The 19,700-nt window shown below is 45.7% G+C and overlaps 1 long non-coding RNA gene across 6 annotated transcripts; it reads right to left on the bottom strand.

Annotated features, from left to right (window-relative positions):
* Positions 1-4,935: 4,935 nt before the first annotated feature.
* Positions 4,936-12,519, bottom strand: LOC116080692. Of its 6 annotated transcripts, none has more exons than XR_004114547.1 (5): positions 11,985-12,519; positions 10,064-10,159; positions 8,986-9,506; positions 8,033-8,383; positions 4,936-6,319 (listed from the first exon to the last, which is right to left on the bottom strand). It is a non-coding gene; the product is annotated as an uncharacterized LOC116080692 (long non-coding RNA). The 6 variants fall into 6 exon arrangements; XR_004114548.1 differs by having other exon boundaries at positions 8,986-9,457; XR_004114549.1 differs by having other exon boundaries at positions 8,986-9,402.
* Between the last annotated feature and the right edge of the window lie 7,181 nt (positions 12,520-19,700).

Raw genomic sequence — 19,700 nt, 5'->3', positions numbered from 1 at the left:
TGGCTTTAAAGTCCAATGATAGCTAGATTAAGCCTGTCCAGGGTCATGAGGCTCTCTCTCCTAATAACGTTTATTCTTGGGGACAGTAATTTTGTGTCAGCTCCTTTCTTCAAACCTCCTTCTTTTTTCCCTTTTTTGTCCCTAACAGTTATTATATTTTCTAACAGTTATTATTATACCTCAGAAGCAACTAATTCCTGAGTTATAGAGGCACCACAAACCAGCTTTATGATGTCTCTGCATTTGCAGAAGTTAAGTCAGAGATGACATTTTAAAAACTGTGTATGTGTCTATATGTGAGTACATGCCCTGTGTGCACAAATGCCTATGTGAGGCTGAGTCTCTAACTGACCTAGGTAGGCTAGCTGGTACCAAGCCTGGGGAATCTGTCTCTGCCTCCCCAGCTTAGGAAAGGGGGGGTGCTGCAATTCCTGAGAACACTGAGGAGCCCAGCCCAGGCTCAAAAAGGGGGAACTTAGGGGTGTGTAGATCAGAAAGAGGGCTAACTGAGGAACAGTGGAAGGGGGTGTCACTTGCAGTGGAGGGCAGCCATAGGGAGAATGTGATAGTCTTAACCAACCCATGGTAACTGTGCCAACTAGAGGTTCTTCCTGCTGTTTTCTGAGTGCTACAACCTGTGTGATCCTTAAAGAAAAAGAGAGTCTCTGTTACACTTTAAATATGGAATTTCTCTCATAGGCCCATGCATTGACTGGCTGGTCCCCAGATGGTGGTATTGTTATGGAAGGTGATGGAGTATTTAAGAGGTGGGGCTTAGCCGAAGGGGTTAAGTCACTGGAGATGTACCTTACAAGGTTAGACTTTGTCCCCAGTGTTCCCTCTCTCTGCCTTTGCCACACATCCTTGCTGCTATGATGTTTAGCCTCAACACAGACTAAGGGACCACACCTGAAACCTCTGAGACCTCCCTTTATGTGAGGTATTTTTTGTTTCAGGGATGAACCCATGACTGACACGTTCTCGAGTGAGCTTTTGGGTAGGAAAGGTTCTGAGGATAGGTTTAGGCTGAGCCCCTGGGGAGAGTAGGCCCAGGTGCATACCTGTAACACACTTATGGTGACTACCTAGGTCATGTGCCTAATGTGACATGTGGCTGTCAGTGCTAAAATTAAAGTTCTAAGCAATCTTGGATAGGTTGTTCAACTTACAGAGTGGTGAAGTTTTGAAATCTCATGCTATGTCCCTGATTTAAATATAAATTTCTCAGCAGAGTCTGGAGCCCTTGGGGATCCATCCCCCTCCTCTCCTTGTTTCCCTGGTGTGGTCTTCAGCCTCATTCCTTCCCATCCAACTACACTGTCTCCAACAGGCCAGGTTTACGACTTCAGCTCTTTCTCCCGATTCTTCTCAAGAGCACAGCCATCTCCCTGTGAGTCTCACATTAGATAAGCCACCTCTTAGCTTCCTCCTTAGAGGACCTTCCATGCCTCTTGCCAATCGTATCATCGCCCTGTGACAACTAATCCTGGACATCAATTCAACACACTTGGGGGAAAGAACCTCAATGGAGGGATTGCCACCATCAGATTGGCCTGTGGTCATGTCTGTGGAATAGTCTGATTGTTAATTGGTGTGGAAGGCCCGGCACATTGTGGGCGGTACCATTCCAAGGGTGGGTGGGCCTAGGATGTATAAGATAGATAGCTGAGCAAGCAATGGGGAGGCAAGCCAGTAAGCAGCTCTCCTCCATGGCAGCGGTTCTCAAACTGTGGGTCTCCATACCTTTGGGGGGGGGGTCAAATGACCCTTTCACAGGCGTTGCCCAAGACCATGAGAAAACACAGGTATTTCACATGACTCACAACAGTAGCAAAATGACAGTTAGGAAGTAGCAATGAAACAATTTTATGGTTGGGGGTAACCACGACATGAGGAACTATATTAAAGGATCTCTCTCTTTCAACTTCAGGAAGGTTGAGAGGCACTGTTCTGTGGGCTCTGTTTCAGTTCCTGCCTCAATTCATGCCTTGAGTTGCCACCTTGGTTTCCTTTAATGATGGCTTGTAACCTGTAAACCAACTAAATTCTTTCATCCCTGTCTTAGTTACTTTTCTTTTCTTTTCTTTTCTTTTTTTTTAAGATTTATCATTTATTTATTTATTATATCTAAGTACACTGTATTTGTCTTCAGGCACACCAGAAGAGGGCATCAGATCTCATTACAGATGGTTGTGAGCCACCATGTGGTTGCTGGGAATTGAACTCAGGACCTTCGGAAGACCAGTCTGTACTCTTAACCACTGAGCCATCTCTCCAGCCCTTAGTTACTTTTCTATTGCTGTACTATGAGGCCAAGAGCAATTTATAGTAAAAAAAAGTGTATTGAAAGCTTATAGTCTCAGAGGGTGATTTTATGGCCATCAGGGCCAGGATCATGGCAGCAGGCAAGTAGCCATGGAACTGGAGCAGTACTGGGAGCGTATATCCTTATCCTGAGCACAAGGCAGAGAGAGAGAACTAATTGGTAATGACATGGGCTTTTAGAGCCTACCCCCAGTGACACACTTTTCCCAACAAGGCCACGCCTCCTAGTCCTTTTCAAACAATTACACCAACTGGGGACCAAACATTCAAAGATGTGAACCTCTGGGGTCCATTCTCCCCCAAGTTCCTTGTGGTCATGATTTTTATCACAGCAACTGAAATCAAACCAGTTCACACCCTCTCTAATTGACTTATGGAACTTAGTTGCCTACAGAATTAACTTTATTGTATACTTGTCTGTCTCTCCATTAGCATGGATGGGATAGGTGGGCCGGGAATTCACCTAGCACATTGGCTCACAGACTTCTTCCCTTTTTTTTCTTTTTTTCATATTTGTGTGTGTATTATATGCAGGTGTGTGTGCATGTTAGTGTGTGGGTGCATGTGTGTACAACATGTACATGTGGGTGCATATGTATGTGGAGGCCTTAGATAGAAATCAGATGTTGTCCCCAGGCATTCAGGTACATTGTATTTTTCAGACAGGATTTCTCACTGAGATCTGGGGCTCGCTCAGTGAGCTAAGGTGACTGGGTAGTGAGTGCTTGGCTCTGCATCTCAGCATTGGGATTACAGGTACATTGGCATACCTGGTTTTCAAATGGATGCTGGACCGAACTTGGGTCCTTACAGTGCTCTACTAACTGAACCATCTATCCAACCCCCAAAGCCGATCGTTTGTTTTGTTTTGTTTTTTTCCCTCTTGTTTCCTAGTAAAAGATCAATGGTTGGACACTGTAGCACATGCCTTTAATGCCAACTTTCCTGAAACAGAGACAGGGGAATCACTGAGTTTCAGGCAATCCTGACCTTGTGTAGTGGTCTGAATAAGAATGCCAGGGCTGGAGAGGTGGCTCAGCAGTTAAGGGCACTGACTGCTCTTCCAAAGGTCCTGAGTTCAATTCCCAGTAACCACATGGTGGCTCACAACCATCTGCAATGCGATCTGATGACCTCTTCTGGTGTCTGAAGAGAGCAACTGTGTACTCACAGATATAAAATAAATAAATCTTTAAAAAAAAAAATGGCCTTCATAGGCTCATATATTTGAATGCTTAGTAACTAGGGAGGGAGTGGCACTATTTGAGAAGTTGTTTCACTAAGAGTGGGCTTTGAGGTTCAAAAGCCCAGGTCAGGCCCAATCTCCATTACACACACACATCACCATCCCACCCCACCCTCCTGTGTATCTCTCTCAGCCTGCATATCATGATGTAGCTCAGATACTTCTCCAATACCATGAGTGTTTCCACGTTCCCACCATGCTCACTGCCATGATAATAATGAACTAAGCCCCTCAAACTGTATGCAAGCCCCCAGTTAAATGCCTTCTTTTGGAAGAGTTGCCTTGGCCATGGTGTCTCTTCATAGCAATAGAACACTGACTAAGAAGACACCCTGTCTCAAAAACAGCTTTTTAAACTTAGTCTTTTTTTTTTAACTCAGCAATCTTCTGTTGACCTGAGATATCACCTAGAAAAAATAAAATCAAAGAATGGGAGTATAAATTAGGTGAACAATAAGCAGTGGATGTTTACCTCAGATAATATACATTTTTAAGGACCAGTGAGATGGCTCAGTGGGTAAGAGCACCGAGTGGTCTTCCAAAGGTCCTGAGCTCAAATCCTAGCAACCACATGGTGGCTCACAACCACCCTTAATGAGATCTGAGGCCCTCTTCTGGTGTGTCTGAAGACAGCTACAGTTTTTACTACAGTTATTATTTATAATAATAAATAAATTTTGGGCAGGAGCAAGCGGGGTCTACCAGAGTGAGCAGAGGTCCTGAAAGTCAATTCCCAACAACCAGATGAAGGCTTACAACTATCTGTACAGCTACAGTGTGTACTCATATGCATGAAATAAATAAATAAATCTTTTTAAAAATACATTTTTAAAAATAAAACATTCTCAGAGACTAAGAGGATCATAGCTAGGGCAAAAAGTTCAATCAATGTAGCCCGCGCGGTCGTCTTGCCAGCAAGAAGACACGCGGACACACTAGGTTCCTTCTGCAGCAACTGTTTATTGTCTCCATCCATAGGGAAAAAGGGTCGAGCCCAAAATCTGCACTGCTTATATACACCACAGTGCAGCGTATCTGCCCACAGTGTGGCGTGTCTGCTCATGATTGGCTGTTCGCTCATTACCCTATGTAACGCCCCGGGATGGGCCATGACATGGCGTCCTTTTCACTCCATGCACGTGTGCAAACAGTTGTCCACTAGGAGTTAACAGCGGGAGTAGTTGCCATCCCGCCATGGCGAATGCCTCTCCAGCTTCACGGCTCCCCACAAATCAACCTACATAAAACCTATTTAAATAACTTCGAGAATATACGTAGCAAAACCAAAATAATTATGAGAGCCTTTGACATCAATCCATTATATGACAAACAGAAAAGAAAAAAAAAACATGTTAGAGACTTAATTGGTGAAGATCAATTTAATATACTCCAGTATTGGCAGACAGGTTTCCATTGGCTTCTGCACTTCTGCATGCCTTCCAAGTACGGATTTTGTAGTTGACTAACTAACTGTGCAAGGAAGCTTATACAGTGAAGAACCTTAGACTATAAAATCATCAACAAGCTGGCTAATTATTCTCAGTGCATGCTTGAAGGACCCTCTGAAATCCTGACATTTCTTCACTGCTTGCTCCCAGAGCTGGAAAGCTTAATGGCTCTTCGATTAGTTCTCTTCTTCCTTAGCTTTGTGACGCTGTCACCAAAATTACCTGAAAATGGCTTAAAGGAGGAATTCTTTATTTGGGTTCGTAGTTTTACAGGTATTGTCACAGCAGGGAGGGCATGACAGAGAGAACGGTTTTCATCATAGAAGCCAGGAGCCAGTGCAAGGGTGAATACAGAAGATGCACAGGTGAGATACAGCCGTAGCAAACGCACCAATGACCCACTTCATCCAGTTACACCCCATCTCCTGACTTTTGACACTTTCCAATAGTGCCATCATATTATGACTACATCAAGAGATTAATCCTGCCACGTCTTGGCACCCTCATGACCTGTCTCTGAAAACAGCATCACGGACACACCCCAAAGGTGCACTTTATAATCTCCTTGTCATTTCTTAATCTGATAAAATTGATACTCAAGATTAGCTGTCATTCTATATCTATTTTTAATGAAACAGAGTTTTTCCTTTCTTTTCCCACACCATCCAAACACTCATAGAGAGAAAGAATTCAGGTTTGTTAGGTCCCAGTCTGTAATCATAGGTCTTGGCTGTCAACTTGATTTGATGAAAACAGTCCAGGGATGGTGAAATGTAACTATGTATCTACAGAGATATTCCAGAAAAGATTGATGACTGAACAATGACCAAGCTGGGAGAGACCCAGTGTGGTTTAGATAGAATCTTCCAACAGATGAAATCAGAGGAAGGCAGCAAGACTCCATCTGAGTGAAGGTGTTTCTTGAAACTGCCTTTACCTTCCAGCATCAGACTCCTGCTTCTCCAGCCTTTCAATATTGGCATGATGCAAGAAGCTCTCCGGGAACTTGTAAGTCTTTAGCTTTGAACTGCTGAGAAGTCTAATCTCATAGGTTGCCTGGCTACCTCTCGAGCACATTGGCAGCCATTGTTGGGTTCAACCGAGGACCAGGCTTCGTCTCATGGTCCACTGCCCCACAGTTTAGTTTTTCCCATCTAGAAAAGTGGGAATGATTTACGTCCTCATCCAGTCACTTCTCTCATTTAACACAGTCTCTGTTCCTGAGGTCTTGTTGGTCGGTGTTGGTGGTGAGGTAGGAAGATGGGGTCTGTCAGGTGAACCCCTGATACTGTAATACATTCTCAAAACCCAAGAAAACACAATCCACAATTAAATTCTCCCAAAGGAAGGGGGCCACACAGGAGGAGGCTATGTGAGAGAGTTTAGCTTATTCTAAAATAACTTCATCAAGTGAAAAGAAGGGCCTGACTTCAGTCAGCAGGTGCCCTGGTACTGTATGACTTTTCAAACATGTTTGTCCTGAATAGGACACCAAAAACAAACAAACAAACAAACAAACCAAAGGCTGGGTAGTGGTGGTGCACTCCTTTAATCCCAGTACTCGGGAGGCAGAGGCAGACAGATCTCTGTGAGTTTGAGGTCAGCCTGATCTACATACCTACTTCCAGGACAGCCAAGGCTACACAAAGAAACCCTGCCATGAAAAACCCAAAACCAAAACCAAAACAAACAATTCTATCGAGTCTAGCTGACTGAACGGGTGAGCTGATTGGGGTGGTTTACAGAAGCACCAGCGATTCAAAAGGTAAGGCCATCTCAATGACTCAGAAAGCTGTCTCCCTGGAGCCGTCTGCAGTCAGCTCAGCAGCTCACAGGTTATCAGGCTCCTTCTTACCTTTCAGATCCTCCCCCTGCCTCTCCACAGAGAAGCCCCAGAGCAAGGAGGCTGTGTTTGTGTCCTCAAGGCAGTAGATGGGCTCGTGGATTTACAAGGCCCATCTTTACAGTTCTCATCCTTCCCCTTGTCCTCCTTGGCTTATTCCTGGTCAGGCTCCAAGCCTCTGATTCCAAGGCACTGGGAACATGGGGTGCTCAGGAGACCCGAGGCCAGGGAGGGCTCTGGTCTCTGGGTGTCCAGGTGATGCTATGTTTATTTTGCAAAACCCAGATGAGGTCTGGCTGGGTAGCCTCTGATAGAGACCGCACATAGCCTTATACCAAACCAGAGGCAACCAGCTTCAGTGGCAGGCCTGGGGTCCTTAGAAACCCCTTGTCAACTGAGAGTCGGGGTGCACATGTTTGTGTGTGTGTGAGCTGTAGCTTGGGGATTCCTAAATGAGCCCCTTTACTCCTGGTCCTTTTGCAATGTACCTCAAAAACCCCTGACTGCCGGCCGAGGCCACACAGAACCAAGGGGAGCCATGGCCCAAAGGAAAACAGCGGAAGAAGCATTCCCACTGCTTCGAAGGAAGCTATGGAAGGCCATGTATGGATCTGAAATTCCATCTGGAGAGAGGTCACTGCCCCAAACTTTCCCTAGCTCCATCCACTGCCATACCGGGTCATAACCCAAATGGTGACACTTATATTTAAAGCTCCAGCAAAGCTAGGTTCCCTACACAGAGAAAGCGAGCAAGGAGAGTTTGAAAAACCTCATCAAGGTGGTCATGCTTTGTCTTCTGAAATATGCCCTTAGGCTTCAGGGTCCTCGTAGGACCCTTGATGCTCAGTCTGCCTCTTTACCATCAGTTCTCTCTCCTCAGCAGCTCTACTCACAGTGACAACAATCCCTCTGCTCACTTTGTGACCTTTGTCTGACGGTCAACTCAGTGTACTTCCACTTGAATGACACTTAAGGGCACCTCCCTGACTCAGCCCATGGGCCAGATCCTCAAAAGTCATATATGGGAAAGACTTCTGTCTTCCAGGCCTTGGGGCGTGGGGGTGGGGCTCAGCCTTAAAGGAAACAGCTGTACACATGTAGCATTTTTACACAGATTATCTGGAGCAAGTATATCTACAGCTTAACTTCAGAGCAGATAGAGACACCCACCAGGTCATCCCAGAGCCCAGAGGGTAAACCAGCTTAGCGGTGAAGCAATGTTCTGCCCCCAGAGTGAAGATTCTTCTGTTCATCATGGTTTCTTCCCACTTGTTGAGGCCCATGGGGAAGGTCAGGGTAGGTTCATCTTGTTCTCAGACACATGGAACATAGGCTCCACCCTGTGCAGAGAACCGGTCGCTCTTGATTCAGGAGAGACTTTCCTTGGCATCTGTAGGCATTTATGTATTGAAGACACGGTGCATGTTGGATGACCCAGACAGCTGGCAAAGACTTGTCTGTCATCAGAGAGACGGGGTGGGCTGCTGTAACACCAAGAGGCCCGGCAGAAATCGCAAGTCTCTGAGTTGGACCAACACAAAAATTTAAGTCCTGTCAGAGGCTCCACAGAAAAGGCTTAACGAGGGACTGGTACAGACCAGGTGTAGAATTAAGATTATGGTTGGGTTGCCAGAGTGGGCGAATACAAATACAAATGAGATGCCAAGCTAAATTTGTACTACATACAAACAGTAAATCAATATTTTAAGATATATCCTTTAAGTTATCCTTGGAGCTATAATATTTGAAACATAGTTATACTAGAAAGTTATTTATTATCTGAAATCCAGCCTGTGTTTTCTTCTGGAAAATACCACATGAGGGGCATCTAAGGACTAGCTATATAGCAGGAAATTAGCCAGGATGGGTGGTTACTGGGCACTGCCCCCCAGAACCTGGTAGATCCTCAGTTTCCCGTAGGAAAGACCCTGCTGAGCATGGCAGGAAGGAAATAGGCAAGCAAACACTAAACAGCTCACCTTCACCCTCCCCACCCCCCCTCACACACACCCTCCTGTAGGGCCTCCCTTAGAAAGGGTAGGGGGTCCTTGACACACACAGCCGATCAGATACTAGATCTGGGTAGAGAGAGAAGCAGAAAACGCTCAGGACAGCCAGCTTACAGAGGTCTGCTCCTTATTTGGTCCTCAGCCTGGAGTTCAATGATGAGATTATCTCTGTCATCCAGGGTCTGTGGTGGCTCCCACTGCAGGCAGTCGCAAGTCTGGAATTCTCAGCATGACAGGAGTCTTTAGCCTTTCCTCTCTAAGCCCCTGGAAGGCAGTCACCACCCCCTAGAAAACAGGAATCCTGGACAAAACTCACTGTAGCTCAACACAGCATCCGGCCTTTGCTTACGGTGTTCTTCAGGACGGTCTGGAGATGTGGGGGGCTGGAGGGGCTTCAGGGAGATGTGTTCTCACCCCTTACCACTGCACCTGAACCTCAGACTTGGCAAAGGACTCGATCCAAGTGGCCCCTCCTTGGAAAGGCCTAGGTCCAAGTCAGCAGGGAGCCAGCAGGGGCTTCTGGGTCTGCATCTGGGTGTGAAGCATGAAGCTGTTCTTCCCATGCTTCTTCACCGAGCTCTCTTCCCTGGCCAGAATATAAGGTGCTTTCTCTACCATTTCCCTTCAGCAGGATGCTGGGAATGTGAATGCAACGATTTTGTTTTGAAATTATGTTCCTTGATTATAGCTCAACAATTTAATTATAGTTATTAAAGATCTGCCGAGCTTGAGACTTGTGGTATAACGGGGGCGGGAGGAAACGTACAAGGTCTTTGGAAACAGCAGGGGCTTATTTACATATTAATCAAAATCTGAGTTGCATTCACTCTGGTGAAAAAAAAAAAGCCTGTGGCTGGAAGTGTAGAAGTAGACTGGGGGCCAAGGGACCTTCTCTGGCACAGTGAGGAGATGTCTGATGGGTGTTTAAACTTCCTCTAGGACTCATTAGCATTAGAACCAGAATGATGGCTCACTAAAGCTTAATTTCTACATTAAAATTGGGACACCCAGCATATCTTTCTCAGCTTTGTTAGTCTCCACCGGAGTCAGAGACCACTCCAGTTGTTAGGGAACCCACATGAAAACCAAGCTGCACATCCACTACAAATGTGTAGGGGGCCTAGGTCCAGCCCCCGCATGCTCTTTAGTTGGTGGTTCAGTCTCTGTGAACTCCCATGGGTCCATAGCTTACTCTGTAGATCTTCTTGTGGTATCTTTGACTCTTCCATAAGATTCGAACTCTGCCTGATGACTGGCTATAAGTCTCTGAATCTGTTTCCATCTGATGCTGGGTGAAGTCAAACAGAAACAGTTATGCTAGGCTCCTGTCTTCAAGCATAGCACAGTATCATTAATAGTGTCAGGGGTTGGCTCTTTCCCATGGGATAGGTCACAAGTTGGACCAGTCACTGGTTGGCCATTCCCTCAAACTCTTCCTTCTTTTAACCCTGCACATCTTGTAGGCAAAACAAATTTTAGGTAGAAGAATTTAGGGGTAGGTTGATGTCCCCTCCTTCCACTGGAGACCTAGCCTAGCTATGGGAGTATACCACGGCCCCCCACCCCCGCCACACACACACACACACACACACACACACACACAGTGTTTCAATAGAGAGCTAGGTCTGGAATGATAAAGTGCTTCTCTGTAAGCCTGAGGACATAAATTCAGATCCTTTCTTATCACCCTTTTAACAAGTCAGAGAGGCATGGCAGCCACATCTGTAATCCCAGCACTGGTGAGGTGGAGGAAAAAGGAGGACCCCTGCAGTTCAATCTAGCCAAATCCGTGAGCTCCAACTTTACTGAGATTTACCCTGTCCTAAAAATGAGATGGAAGGAGTTAGAGAGATGGCTCTTGGTGAGGACTAAGATTTGATTCCCAGCACCCACATGGCAGCTCACACAGATACAGATCCTCTGTAACTGTAATCCCAGAGGACCCAGAGCCTTCTTCTGACCTCTGCAAATGTCAGACACCCGTACACGCATACATACATGCAGGCAATACATTCGTGCTGGCTAGTTTTATGTCAACTTGACACAAGCTAAAATCATCTGAGAGGAGGAAACTTCAATTAAGAAAATACTTCCATAAAATGAGGCTGTAGGGTATTTTCTTAATTAGTGATTGATGGGAGAGGGCCCAGCCCATTGTGGGTGGTGCCATCCCTGGGCTGGTGGTCCTGGATTCTGTAAGAAAGCAGGCTGAGCAAGCCATGATGAGCAAGCCAGTAAGCAGCACCTCTCCATGGCTTCTGCATCAGCTCCTGCCTCCAGGTTCCTGCGCTGACTGGCTTCAATGACGGACTATGATCTGGAAGTGTAAGCCGAGCGAACCTTGTCCTCCCCAGCTTGCTTTTGCTCACAGTGTCTATCACAGCAATAGAAACCCTTACTAAGACATTGCTCATAAGATGGAGAGTGATTCAGGATGACACCTAATCCCTGGTCTCCACATGTGCATACATATGCATGTACACCCTAGTACCCACATGTACACAAAAACATGCACATGCATATAGTACCCCAACATGTAGATTTAAACAAGAAGAACCACAAATCTAGGATGTGTTTCTCAAATCAAAGCTCAAAGCAACCTGAAAGACATTTTGAAGCAGAGGTGCCAGCCCCTGTGTAGAGTGCACTGGTCTTAGATGTTGGCATAGGAGCCCAAGAATCTGTATTCTTTAAAGGGCTTGATAAATATCTGTGTCTTAAAGGTCTGATCTCCGGCTCATTACATTATTGGAAGGTATCAGAACATTTAAGGGAAGATATAATGGGAAGCAGATCATTGAGAGTATGCACTTGGAGGGACAGTTAGGGCTCAAGCCCTGTCTCTCACCCTTTTTAATTCTCAGTCACTGTGAAATGAGCATCCTCTTACCACATCCCTCACGATGCCCCATGATGCAGTGCCTCAACAGAGGCCCCAAACCAACAGAGCTGAATGACCATGAGCTGAAACTTCTGAAACCCAAACCACTTCTGTTTTCAAGTTGTTTGAGGTCAGATAATTAGCTAGTAACTAATAAAAGTCACATGGGCCCCATCCTGGAACTTTCTAGACAGGAACATTCTTCATATCTACTTAAGAATTCCTTGCTTACACACTCTGAGGTGAGACCCAGCAATTTGATGTTCCAGCCAGCCCTCCAAATGAATCTGATGCACTCTACAGTTTAGACCATCACCAGTCTTCGGACTCAGGGATTCTCATTTTGCCTCTCAGGCCAAAGAAGTGCATCAGTGCCGCGCATACGGGGTTCCTCTAGCTGGGCTCATCAGTGCTTTGTCATAGCTGTAGCCTGTGTCTCTGATGAGGTTTCTCCTACTGGTGAAAGTTTCAGATAGACAGCTGTCATGGCTCCTGAAGTGTGGCAGACCTTGAACTCTCACGCAAGTGTGAGGGATCTTCTGGATACTTGTGTTTTGACGCATTTTCCACCTCCCTCAGCTGGTGCTGTGAGCTGAGGCAGAGCTTTGTAACTCCATGGAGCTAGGTGTAGAGGAGGCCTGCTATGTGTCAAGCTCTCTCTTGCCATCAGCTTTTGCACTGGCTGTGACCCAAGGGCAAGTGCTGGTCTCCCTGGCTTGGTCCAGATTACTTAGGAGGTGCTATTTTGGTCTGCATAGCCCTGGAATTCAGAGCAGCTGAAGAATCTGAGGGTAGGTCATGCCCTGAAGTCATAAAGGAACAGAGATGTGTCCCACAATTCCACAGGCTATGCTGACTTGATCCAATGTGTGGAGGAAATACTATAACACCTAGATCAAAAACAGAGGGTTTCTAGCCAATTTAAGGCATATAAAGCAAATTTGGGCTTGCCCCCCCACCCCTGCCTTTTTAAAAATGCAACCAACCTCTAAAAGTAATAGATTATACACACCCTCTGCCTGATGGTTGACCTATGAAACCCACTGTCTGGATCTGATATGGAAATGTCACCAGCACATATGTAGATGGGAGAAACCCTAGCATATTCCAACAACACAGGGCCAAAGGATGTGTATATAAAGAGATGTCTTCAGAAGTACTTGCCCATGCAATTATGAAGGCCAATGTAAAGGTTAATATTATCAACTTGACAGGACCTATACTAATAGACAAAGACTCTGGGCATGTCTGTGCAGTGTAGGGGTGAAGGCATTATATTTCTAGATCAGGTTAATTGAATTGGGAAGACCTTCCTTAAGCGTGAGCGGTACCATTCCACAGGCTGCAATCTCAGATTGCTTTAAAACAAGTAAGTATGGCTTGCTCAGCAGTTAAGATATCTTTCTGCTCTTCCAGAGGACCTGGGTTTGGTCTCAACACCTGCATCAGATGGCTCACAACCAGCTGTAACTCCAGCTACGGGGGGATTCAATGTTCTCATCTGGCTTCCTCAGGCACTCTCATGCACATATTAACATTACATGCATATGCACATACACATGCATTAATAATAAAATAAAATTATTCTTTAAAAAAGGAAAAGGCAGTGAGTAGTCATTTCTTCCTACTTCCTGACTTTAGGTGGAACAGAACTGTGAGCTATCTGCTTTTGCACTGTGCCTCCGCTGACATGGAGAACTGTGTCCTCCCAAACTCAGAGCCCAAATAGACCTGTGTCTTGCTCCTTCTGGGGCATTTGGTCATAACAATGAGAAAAGCAAAAAAAAAAAAAAAAAAAAAAAAAAAAAAAAAAAAAAGAGGTATGCAAATTCAAAATATGCAGGATAGGCTAGCCATTTAGAGGCTAGGAGGGAGGCACTGTCACAATCCGGAATTAATGCCCTCTACTGGTTGACTGTCCTCTTGCCTGGAAAGGCTGACCATTTTCCTCTATGGACTGCATTCCTTATTCAAGTCCACTAACTTCAAAGTGTCACCCCAAATCACCTCCACTGTGGTGTTTTTGTTTCTTTGTGTGTTTGCTTGGTTTTGGCGTTTTGAGATAGCCTCTCTTTGTAGAGCTCTGACTGTACTGGCACTCACAGAGATCCTGCCTGCTTCTGCCTTCCAAGTGCTGGGATGAAAAGTATGCGCCATCATGTTGGCCTCAAAAGCTCCTTCAAATAAGTTTCCAGAATAATATTTTACCAACTATCCTACTACCAATGGCCCAGGTCAAGCGAACATTACCACACGGGTAAGTAAATCTAGGCTAGGAGAACTGAGAAAGCACTGGCCTCATTGCCTCATTGAGAGAAAGCTGTCCTTGTACAGTGAAGAGACTCGTGTGCCTGGCTTGAGGGTAGTTCTCAGACCACCCTAAGGAATGTGGGGACTGGGATCTCTGGACCTCTGGGACCTTTCACTACTCTATGTAGATATGTATCCTGATTAGTCATGTACTTGGGGAAGTGCTGAATCACCCTCAACCAGTGGCTTTTCCCCACAGCAAGCTGCTTCTCTCTGCTGGTACCTGTGGAGCCAAGACAGAACCTTAGGGTCCCCTTGGACTATCATGCCCAGAAAGGATATTGATCACTCATAATTGAGAGAGGTGTTTCCTGTGTGTGTTTAGTGATGTGGATAGGTGAATGGATATGGTTATACATATGGCACATGTGTGCAAACATGACATATATATGTATATATAAATATATGTTTGTGTGTATATATACATATATAATATAAAACATGTATGCCATCTCCTGTTTTTAACAGAACAGAGTATTATAAAAATTCCTCTGGGACCTGGGAAAATGGCTCAGTGGTTAAAGTGCTTTCAGCACAAGCAAAAAAACCAGAGTTCAAGTCCCAAGGATCCATGTAAATGCTAGGTGGATGTGTAAACCAGCCTGTAATTCTAACATTGGAAGGCCGAGACAGGAGATCCCAGGAGCAAGCTGGCTAGCGAACCTAGCTGTATTGGTAAATTCTAGATTTGACTGAGAAGCCCCTATGCTTATCAAAGAATAAAGAAGATTGAACTAGATTCCTAACATCAACCTTGTCCCCCCCCACATATGCACACATGTACATGTGTACCCCACACACATGTGCACATGAGTATTCCACCACACACATATACATGAAAAGAGGGAAAAAACCCTGAAGCTCTACATAAAGTCAGTGCCCACACAAGGTACCCATGGACTATGAATTTGATTTGTCAATTCTTTTCCTGGGAGTCTCCTAAAAGGGGCCTGTGTTGGTGAATTTTTTTTGTTGTTGTTGTTGCTGTAACCAAATACCTAATAGATGTGACTTGAGGAAAGAGGGGTTTATTTTGGCTCATGGTTCAGGGGTTCCAGTCCATCGTGGCGAGGAGGCATGGTGACAGGGGGAGCATAGGGCATGCATGCTTGTTATGATCATGGAGGATTCAGAAGCAGAAGGAGTATAGAGGAAGTTGGGCTGTAATCCTCAAAAGCCAGCCCCCATTGGCCCACACCAGCTACCCTTCCTTTCCCAAACGTTTCTGTCTTCTGAAACAGCACTGTTAGCAGGGGATGAAAGGTTCGTACATATGAGCCTCTGGGGATATTTCACATCTAAACCATAAGACAATCCACTGAGCTCTTGAGCACATGGCCAGGGCAACATGCTTGCTCAGTATTTATCAGCCACCCCAGGGAAAGCAATACTTAAGGCACAGGGTCACCACTACCCTATTGCTTCCAGGCACTTCCTCCCCACTCCCATCCCCTACCCCACACCAACCCCTGTGCCCCAAGCCCTTACAAATCCCATTAACTCTGGAGACACAGTTCAGACACATTGGAACATAATTCCTTATACTTAATGCATTACAGTTTACCCCAAGAACAATGGCTTTATTATACTGTGGCTCTCTAGTGTCCTTTCTGGTGATGAAAGAAAGAAGGCAGGAAGGGATGGAGAGAGAAAGGAAAAAAGATGAAAGGAAGAGAGATATCTCCTACAGGAAATTGAAGCCTCTGAGGCCGGGGTCAGAAATTGTACCCTCTCTCTTATTGAGGTTGAACCCTTGCGTACAGGCGAGAGCATGCGGGCTGTGGTGTTTGCCTGTGTGTGATGTTTGGATGTGGTGAAGCATTACATCAAGTTAAACTGGCCTTTCCATCCTTGTTGGCTTACTGCTACCAATGGAGCCTAAATGGGCCTCTTGGGAGGTTACTGCCCCGCCCCCAGCTTAGCAACCCCCAGGACCATATCTTCTACCTCTTACAATCCTCAGACCCTTGAAGCTTTAACGGAAGTCCTCAGCCCAGACCAATGGCAACCACTTCCTGTCAGGGGTTATATATCCTTTAAGGCAAGGGAGGAGCAAAGGAGATGTGTGTGAAGGGTCACTCCTGTGAGGGGCCACAGGCAAGAAAACCGAAACTGGACCCGTGTGGGTAGAAAAGGGAGCAGCTGAAATTCTCAGGCTAGGCATGGCCAAAGGGAAGTCAGTCTCCGCAGAGAAATAACAGCTGCAGGGGATTAGTGGAGCTGGCCCGTGGAGACTGTGTAAAGGGAGTCTTCGAGCATATTTTTGTCTTTGTCTACCATGGTTTTTCCCCCTGAGCCTATGGATGGGACAGAGGAGGGAACGCAAGAAATCGTCTCAATCGTTTAAGTCGTTTAGATAGAGTTTGGAGGATTCCCAGGAACTGAGAGCCAGGGAAATGTTATGTACTGAATCTCAGGAAGAGAAAAGGAAACTCGTTCTCAGGTCTGGGCTACAGAGGGAGCCTAGCTTTTCTTGTAAATGATCCCTCCGGTCCTCACAGCTGCAGGCTGCAGCCCAGTAAGGGAGCAGCTGGCTCCAAGTAACTGGGAAAGGCCCCAGTGTGTTTCGCCATCTTGACATGGAAACAGTAAAGTGAGTTAACTATAAATGAACCTCCATCTCACAGCCAAGGTGGGGGGCTGGGGAGATGGTCCTGGGAGGTCATCCCCTAGCTTAGCAACCACAGTTCATTCCCCAAGACCCACTTAGTGGAAAGAGAGAAGCAATTCTCACAAGTCAGCTAGCCTCTAACCACCATACATGTGCTCATGAATAAGTAAATCAGTACATTCTCTCTAAATAAATGAGCAAGCATTTAAAAAAAAAAGAAAGAAAGAAAGAAAGGTAGAGAGCTTGAGGTTGACTCCTGGCCTCTACGGGCCTTTCTCTCTCTTGAGAGGAAGGTTAGCACATGAGCTCAGCACCATACCTGGCTGTAGATGCTGTGGGTTCTGAGAACCACAACATGCCAATGCTTAGCTGACTCTCAGCCTCTATTCCTCTGTCAACTTAAGTTTAGCTGGAAGCTTCTATAACAGTGGTTCTCAACCTGTGGGTCACAACCCCTTTGTTACTCAAACAATCCTTTTACTGGGGGGGGGGCACATAAAACCATCGGAAAACATGGATATGTATATTATGACTCATCATAGTAAAATTACAGTTAATAAAGTAACAACAAAAATAATTTTATGGTTGTGGATCACCACAACATGAGGAACTATATTGAAGGGTCACAGCATTAGAAAGGTGGAAAAGCACTGCTCTAGTGGGTCTCGGTCCCCTCCCTCACTGTCTGTTTATTGTTTGAATACCTACTGGTGGAGGTGGCTTTGCTCATGTCCTTCAGGTCAGGTGGGTCTGTGCTCTTGCATGACACTCCTTGTGCAGGAGCATCTAACAAGCCTGGCTCTGGGATCAAGGTCCCAGGTGGTCCTGGGGCCCCACCAGTATGCTAATGGCTGACAAGCTTCCAGTATCCCCCTTCCCAGTCAGGGAAAAGAAAAAGTAAATCTCACTATGCTCCTCTCAATGGTGCCCTCTTTCCAATGAGCTTGGGCATTCATTAGAGGAAACCACTCCTGCTTTGCAAAACAAACCTCAAGGCTGTCTACCTGTCCACAATGGGAAGAAGAAAATACTAGAAAACCTAGTAGCAGTCTCAATTAACTATCACTCTACCTGTCTAAGTTAAGGTTCCTATTTCTCCTATGAAACACCATGACCAGTAACTTGGCAGAAATGTAATATTTGGGCTTACGATTCCACATTGCAGTCCATTATTGAAGGAAGCCAGGACAGCAATTCAAACAGCACAGGAACCTGAAAGTACAAGCTGATGCAGAGATCATAGAGAGGTGCTGCTTACTGGCTTGCTCATCATGGCTTCCTCAAACTGCTTTTTGATAGGACCACCAGCCCAGGAATGGCGCTACCCACAATGGGCTGGGCCCTCCCTGATCAATCACTAATCTAGTCTACAGCTAGAGCTTATGGAGACGTTTTCTCAATTGAGGTTCCCCCCTTTCAGGTGACTCTAGTTTGTGTCAAGGTGACATAAAACTAAAACGGACACCACCTTTCCCAGGAAATCTGAGTCCAGAGCCAGCTTGCCTTTTAAGAAGTGTCTGGAGTCTGGATATGAAACTGGATGTGACCCTACTGGGACTAACCAATGGGCAGTGGCTTCTTAGAAGGCAGTAAGGGGGCTTATCTGGTCTTGAGGGTCAGGAGAAAGTCTGCCAGGGGCAGTCACAGCCTGAGGATTGAGTTGCTATAGGCACTCATATCAGTATTTTAGTACCAACATGTTTGCATGATGGTCTCTAAGTTGCATGCTCACAATATTGGTTAATTTCCCCATTACCAAGGGCTTATAATGTAGACTAAGTTGGCCTTGAACTCATGATCCTCCTGCCTTAGCATCCTGAATTCTGGAATTACAGGTATGTGACTCCATGCTCAGGGGATCTCTCTACTATCAATGTGGTTCATTAAACTGACCTAGTAGAAGATGAGAAAAGAGACCCTCATTTCAAAGGCTCTGTGAGCTCTTACTCCCAAAACTGTATGTTACTATTTAAAATGACTTGTAAAGGGTGGTGGTGGTGGGACACACCCAGCACTCAGGAGGGAGAAGCAGGCAGGTCTCTGTGAGTTTAAGGCCAACCTGGTCTACAGAGTGAGAACCAGGACAGCCAAGGCTACACAGAGAAAGTCTTCTCAAAAATCAATCAACCAATCAATCAACCAATCAATCAATCAATCAAAGAAAAGAAAAATGGCTTGTAAAAGAATATAGTAGTACCTCTAAGCTTGTGTCTGCCTGCATGGATTGATTACCAGAGTTAAGGGACCTCTGCTCATAGGAACATGTGTCAGTCCCAGGTTAGGGGACCTCAGTTGTTTAAGTGCCAGTTGGGAGCCACTGAGGTCACAGAAAGAGCCCTCTGGGGGTCCTGGACACAGGCCTTGTACCACCTTTAGAAACAGTACAGTTCGTAACAGTAGGAACATTACAGTAATGAAGCATCAAAATCATTTTATGGTTAGGTGTCACCCCAACATAAGGAACTGTATTCAAGGGCCACAGCAATAGGAAGTTTGAGAACCACTGTAAGACTTAATCTATTACAGACTGCACCTATTACAAACCTGTCATTTACCCAGCCTTTAATCCCCCAAAAGAAAAGAAGACTCCTCCATAAGTACTCAGACTCCAGGGTCATGGCTGACAACCGTCACGCCGTGCTAGGACCACCTTAGTCCTTAACAGCTCATTGTCCATGACGAACACCCTTCAAAACATAAAAACGTGTGTGTCCCAGAGTCGAAACCGTGGTGTGATGTTATGGGAGAAACCACTGATAGACCCAGCCAGCCCACTGGTGCTACCCCTGCCCTACCTCTCTCATTGAACGCTAGGTATGGTTCTTTTCTATGGATGGCACAGGTATAAAGAACTCTAGTTCTGGGACAGAAATAGAAAGCCACCTTCTAGACAGTTTTGCCAAATATCCCAGAGCAATGTGCCGTGTGCTAGAGCTGGGAGTGGTTAGATAGACTACAGCAAATAATGAAAAAAAGAATCCCTCTATCCTCATCAGTCCACAGAGTTCAAGATGAGCAACCACCTCC

This window comes from Mastomys coucha, unplaced genomic scaffold (assembly GCF_008632895.1).
Source record: "Mastomys coucha isolate ucsf_1 unplaced genomic scaffold, UCSF_Mcou_1 pScaffold6, whole genome shotgun sequence".
Taxonomy (NCBI): Eukaryota; Metazoa; Chordata; class Mammalia; order Rodentia; family Muridae; genus Mastomys; species Mastomys coucha.
The sequence above is the reverse complement of the archived record's forward strand: the minus strand, read 5'-3'. Positions and strand labels throughout refer to the sequence as shown.